Source organism: Silene latifolia, chromosome 2 (assembly GCF_048544455.1).
Source record: "Silene latifolia isolate original U9 population chromosome 2, ASM4854445v1, whole genome shotgun sequence".
Taxonomy (NCBI): Eukaryota; Viridiplantae; Streptophyta; class Magnoliopsida; order Caryophyllales; family Caryophyllaceae; genus Silene; species Silene latifolia.
The window spans coordinates 154513237-154520110 of record NC_133527.1 but is presented as its reverse complement, the minus strand read 5'-3'; the positions used below and the strand labels follow the sequence as shown (position 1 = coordinate 154520110).

Below are 6874 nucleotides of genomic sequence, written 5' to 3'. Positions count from 1 at the left end.
GGCTGAGCTTGCATGGGAGCCCTCCGGGACTTAGACTGATGAAAAACCAGCTCCTCATCCCCTACCTGAAAGGTCAAAGTCTTCCCCCCCGACGTCGATAACTGCACGGGCAGTGGATAAAAATGGTCTCCCTAAAATAATAGGGGTGTGTGCATCTTCGGGGATGTCTAAGACAATGAAATCAACGGGAATAAAGAACCTCCCGATCCTCACAGGTACGTCTTCTACTATACCTAGTGGCCGTGATATACTACGGTCGGCCATCTGGACTGTCCTGTTGGTGTAACTCAGCTTTGTCAAACCAAGTCTCTTAGCCAGAGACAGCGGTAAGACACTCACGCTAGCGCCTAAATCGCATAGCGCGTTATCAATCAAATGGGTACCGATATGACATGGAATTAAAAAACTACCCGGGTCTGACTGTTTAGGAGCTAACTTATTTTGAAATAGGGCTGACTCCACCTCAGTCAAAGCTACCGTCTCACTATCACTAATATTCCTCTGACGCGATAAAATTTCTTTCATAAACTTATGATAAGATGGTACCTTTGTTAGCAGCTCGGTGAACGGCATAGTGACTTCCAAGCTTTTTAGAAGTTCAACAAATTTGCCGAATTGTTGAGTAGCTTTAGTATTCTGCAGCCGCCTCGGGAAGGGAACCGTGATAGGTATCTCGAGTCCCTTGTTTCTCTCTTCCAATGTATCTTCCGGAGCAAGTTCTGTATCCTTTGGACGCTTCTTACCTCTCGAACGAGGTCTTTCCGGTGATTTATCGCTTAAACGAGCACTAGCAGGCTCTCGAATAAGCTTCCCGTCATCAAAACTACTCGATCGATCAAATTTCTCATTCGATCGAGTAGAATCTTCAGCAATATCACTCGATCGAGTGAAAATCTCACTCGATCGATCAACTCCACTTTGCTGTTCACTCGATCGAGTAGAAAAACTACTCGATCGACCAGTCTGCTTTTCCTGTTCACTCGATCGAGTGGAATTTTTACTCGATCGACAACTTTCTTAACCAAATCTGCTCGATCGACCTCCAGAAACCAGTCGATCGAGCACTTGCTTTGCCGTGAGCTCATTTTCTTCGACAGAACACTGTTCATCATCAGTTATAGCCTTCCTCGGGTCTGATTTTTGCATTTTCGGTCCCTCATATGAACGACCGCTTCTCAAATTTATCAAGTTTACCGTCTCGTGTGGATTCTTCTCATTTTGAGTCAGTAATTGACCTTGCTTTCTTGTGGATTGGTTCATGGCTAGTTGGGCAACTTGAGTTTCAAGTGCCTTTATGGACGCATCTTTCTGTTGATCACTCAGCTCAAACTGCTTGGTAAAGGCTTGCCACATAGACTTAAGCTCACCAATTTCACTCACCCCACCGGAAGATGATGCACCGTTATTAGGAGGAGCGAAGGAATGAGGCTTCTGAAAGCCTTGTTGATTCTTATGTGGAGGAACATAAGGCTGCTGCTGGTGCGGAGGAGGTGTAGGATTGAGCACATTTTGACTAGTCCACCTCAAATTGGGATGGACTGCCCCTTGATTATTGTAATATGAACCTCCTCCTTGCCTATATTGCTGAAAGGCAAGGACTTGTTCCTTCTCTACAAGACAACCAACAGCAGTGTGGCCATCATTACCCCCACATCTCTCACATGAAACGGTCTCTCCTCTAGTAAGAACATCGACCGTCTGAGGCTCCCCAGCAGCTTGTAGCTCCAACTTGTCGAATCTAGCATTCATGGCTTCCAGCTGAGCCACAACCTGCTTATCGACTGCATGAAATATTCTAATCCCATCCCTCGGGTTTCCATACTCAGCACTATGATTCGCCATCTCTTCAATAAGGGACCATCCGTTATCATCATCGGTATTCTCCTGGAATCTCCCACTAGATGCCGGATCAAGTATGGCTCTGTGGTCGTCATACAGCCCATTGTAGAACTGATTAGCTAGAAACCATGGGTCAAAACCATGGTGAGGAATAGACCTCACCAACTTCTTGAATCGTGAGCACGCCTCATAAAAACTTTCATCGGGAGCCTGTCTGAAACTGGTAATCTTGGCCCTCAGCAGATTGGTGCGCTGTGGAGGGAAATATCTCTTGTAAAAGGCAAGAGCAAGAGACTCCCAATCTGTAACCCCAACAGCTATGCGGTTCAAGTCAGTCAGCCACTCCCTGGCTGAGTCGGCTAAAGAGAAAGGAAATAAAACCTCCTTAATCTTATCTTGAGTTACCCCCTTAGTGGCGGGGATAGTAGAACAGTAATCGGTAAAGGTCTCCATATTCTTCCTCGGATCTTCACCTGCCACACCTCTATAAAGGTTTCTCTCCACCAGATTTATGTAAGAAGGACGGATATCAAATGTATTCCCATCCTCCGTCTGAAGATGGAATCCCTTTGGAATTGAGGTGGCTTTGGGCACTGAATGACTAGAAAGTTTAGGCATCTTTACTGTAGAAATCGGACTGTCTTCGAAAAGAGAGTGATGTAGCTCTGGCTCGAAAGTACTCAAGTCTTCCTTTCGTGATTTTCTCTGCAGACGGAGTCTATGCGTGAATAGTCTCTCTGGCTCTAAATCAGCTGAAACCAATTCAAACCTGTCTGACCTGGGCATAAACAACAGTGAAAGAAAATGAATAACAACTGCCTCAAGGAATAAAAATTCCCTGAGACGGATAAAATAAACAAAACAAAAAAAAACAGATAGGGCAATTGCCTCACCGGCAACGACGCCAAAATTTGACACGTATGTCGTGTACCTGTCAAAAATAAACTAACTAAACTAACTATATAGCTAGGGAAGTCAGGTCGATCTCCACAGGGAGGCAAGATATCTGTAGAAGTCTGTCTATTTGGTCACAAATGGGGGGGGGGGGGTGTTTGAATTGTTTTCTAAACTATTAAGTTGGAAGGAAGAGAAATAAAGACAAGAGCAGTAAAGGCAAGAAATAAGGATAAAACTATCAGATAGAGAGGGACATGTCAGGATTTCGGTCACTACGGTAGTCCAGTGACTCAGTTGTAAATGACTCAGATGAATTAATGTAAGACGGATGTGGAAAGGTCCTTTCGGTCCACTTTCTGTCCTAAAATACCACTAACTTAACTTTCATTCTCGTCAGGGTAGTCTACTGTTCATAGCAGGCCTATTTAGTCCAATCTTTCGATCTAGGATTAATTTTAGCCAGATTAAAGGATAACTCAGAAGCGTGCACTCAACTAAGTCGATAAATACAATTAAATTGCTATGGTGACAGAGTCTCGTAATTAATTCATCTGTTTCATCTACTACATCGTCACATTCCTACCGCAGATCCCCTAATCCCAACATGAAAAGGGTTTAGCTACTCATGTCGCTAATTAAACTAACAGCAGATAAATTTCCAGCAGTAAACATTATGAAATAACAAATAAAATGCATAAAAGAGAAATTAGGGCAAAAGAATAAATGTAACGAAACGAAGAATTAAAGTAAACAAGAGATTAATTATTAATAAGAGAAGAGAAAAGATTACAATCGTGCGAATTCCGGCGTAAAGAACACAAAATCCGAGCGAAAATAGATCCGAGAGCAAGGTTACAGTGACGGGAAAAGCAACGTAACAAAGTTTTGATAGTAGGAAACTTAGATAATGAAAAATATAGATCAAAAGATGATCCTAATAACCTAGTTAACGTAGGTTTAAATAGGAAAGCAATAAAGTTTTGCGAAATAAACATAACACGGGCTAATTAAAGCCCATAATAGCGAAACCACTCGATCGAGTGGATTAAAACCACTCGATCGAGCAAATCCTCAGCCTAATCTACTCGATCGAGTAGAAAGTTACTCGATCGAGTAACTCGTCTTTCTGCAGCTTAAGGGTCGAGTAGAAATCTACTCGATCGACCATCTTGGGACGTAAAAACCACTCGATCGAGTGGTAGAACTGCTTGGTCGAGTTCTTTGACTTCAAATCAGCTCAAGTCCATCACCGACTGCCTCGTAATCCGTGCCAACACTCTTCCAAACGCAGTATCTCACTCTGGAAAAATCCCGTCTCCTCTAAATGCATGCAAAAAGGACGAAAAAGAGTACGATTCCACTACTTTCGCGTTCATGTATGGACAAAACGAACCAAAGTAGCCAATTCGGGGCAAAATACTATAAAAACAGTATAAAAATGCATAGAAATACGTGCTGAAATAGGCTAAAAAGACTATATATTATGCACGTATCACTCTTTTCTTCGTGTAAGCTCTTCAATTTGCGTTTAATTCCCCAAACCTGCATAAAAACACTCGCAAAAATATCCCAAAATACCAAATACGAATAGTAACAGTCTATAGTCTTCTAATCTATGCTAAAAATGTCTAAATTCTAATTGTCCTAATTAAAAGAAATAAACAAGTCCGACGGAAATTAAATATTGTTTCTACAAATTGGTACACGGGGCATTTTCCCGCTCACTTCTCAAAGCAATTCAGTAGCCCCTCGGAGGGCTTCTGACTGGAAGACGTAACCTCAGCAACATTAATCGTCCTCTTCAATTTCCATGAGCTTGAACTTGAATCGTTAGGAGGAGAATAGTTTACGTCCACATACGCGCGAACTTTTCTCGTCCTTACTCCTTTCTCACCAGCTTTAACATCATCGCTCCCACCTTGACTGACATTAATTGCACAAAAACCATTGACACCTCCTTCATTATTTTCATCCGTACCTGCAGCAAGGAAAACAGACGAACTTTCCTCCTTTTTGCTCTCAACCTGAGGCGGAGGGGTCACGATGGCAGCACGATGTTCCAAATCTTCATTTGGAGTGTCAATGGGAGGGTCAGTAGAAGAGAGGGCATTGCAAGGCTGAGCTTAAATGGGAGCCCTTCGGGACTTAGACTGATGGAATATCAATTCCTCGTCCCCAACCTGGAAAGTCAATGTCTTGCCCCCGACGTCTATCACTGCACGGGCAATAAATAAAAATGGTCTCCCTAAAATGATAGGGGTATGTGTGTCTTTGGGGATGTCAAGTACAACGAAATCAACGGGAATAAAGAACCTCCCGATCTTAACAGGTATGTCTTCTATGACACCTAGTGGCCGTGATATACTACGGTCGGCCATATGAACAGTCATATTTGTGCAATTAAACTTCGTCAAACCAAGTCTCTTAGCCAGACACAGTGGTAAGACACTCACGCTAGCGCCAAGATTGCATAACGCGTTATCAATCAAGTGGGTACCAATATGACACGGAATCGAAAAACTACCCGGATCTGACTGTTTGGGAGGTAACTTATTCCGAACTAGGGCCGTCCCTACCTCGGTCAAAGCTACCATCTCATGGTCGTTAATGTGCCTCTTACGCGATAAAATTTCTTTCATAAATTTAAGGTAAGAGGGTACCTGTGTCAGCAATTCGGCGAATAGCACAGTGACTTGCAAGATTTTCTGGAGTTCGGCAAATTTGCCAAATTGTTGATTAGCCTTAATACTCTGCAAACGCCTCGGGAAGGGCACCGTGATGGGTATCTCGAGCCCTTTGTTCCTCTCTTCCAATGTATCATCCGGATCAAGCTCTAAATCCTTCGATCGAGACTTCTTTCCTCTCGAACGTGGTCTTTTAGGTGATTTTTCACTCGATCGAGCACTAGCAGGCTCTCGATCGAGTTGTTCTTTATCTTCATTACTCGATCGACCAAAAATATCATTCGATCGAGCAGATTCTTCAGCAAATTCACTCGATCAAACAGTTTTATTTACTCGATCGAGGTCTTCTTTTTCCTGTTCACTCGATCGAGTAGAAATTCCACTTGATCGAGTCCTTTCTTCAGCAGTTTTACTCGATCGACCCCCAGAAACTAGTCGATCGAGTATTTTCTTTGTCGTCAGCTCTTTTTCTTCGACAGTGCACTGTTCATCAGCAGTAGTTTCCTTCCCCGAGTCTGATTCCGGTCCTTCATATGAATAACCGCTCCTCAAATTAATTAAATTCACCGTCTCATGTGGATTCTTATCGGCTTGTGCCGGTAAATGTCTCGGTGTCCTTGTGGATTGGTTCGCGGCTAACTGGGCAACTTGAGTTTCAAGTGCCTTGATAGATGCATCTTTTTGTTGGACACTTAGCTGCCACTACTTTGTCAAAGACTGCAACATCGTCTTCAACTCACCTATCTCACTTACCCCACCAGAAGATGATGCACCTTGATTAGGTGTAGGAAAGGAAGGAGGCTTCTGAAAGCCTTGTTGAGCCTTATGAGGAGGGACATATGGCTGCTGCTGCGGAGGTGCAGGGGTAGGATTGAGCACATTTTGACTTGTCCATCTCAAATTGGGATGGACTGCCCTTTGGTTATTATAATAGGAACCCCCTCCTTGCCTGTATTGTTGAAAAGCAAGGACCTGTTCCTTCTCTGTAAGACAGCCAACAGCAGTGTGACCGTCGTTGCTCCCACACCTCTCACATGTGACAGTCTCCCCTCTAGTAAGTAAATGGACCGTCTGAGGCTCCCCAGCAGAATGCAGCTCCAACTTATCAAATCTAGCATTCATGGCTTCCAGCTGAGCCACAACTTGCTTATCGACTGCATGAACTGTTCTAATACCATCCCTCGGGTTTCCATACTCAGCACAGTGGGTCGCCATCTCTTCAATAAGGGCCCATCCCTTATCATCGTCAGAGTTCTTTTGGAATCTTCTGTTGGATGATGCATCAAGTATGGCTCTGTGATCATCGTACAACCCATTGTAGAACTGATTGGACAGGAACCACGGATCAAAAACATGGTGAGGAAGAGACCTCACCAACCTCTTGAAACGGCACCACGCTTCATAGAAAGTTTCATCAGGCGCCTGGTTGAAACTGGTAATCTTGGCCCTCAGCT

The 6874-nt window shown here is 43.6% G+C and overlaps 1 non-coding gene across 1 annotated transcript; it reads left to right on the top strand.

The window, feature by feature from the left end:
- Positions 1-6768: 6768 nt before the first annotated feature.
- LOC141645215 (small nucleolar RNA R71) lies at positions 6769-6874 on the top strand. Its single transcript, XR_012544799.1, has one exon. It is a non-coding gene; the product is annotated as a small nucleolar RNA R71 (small nucleolar RNA).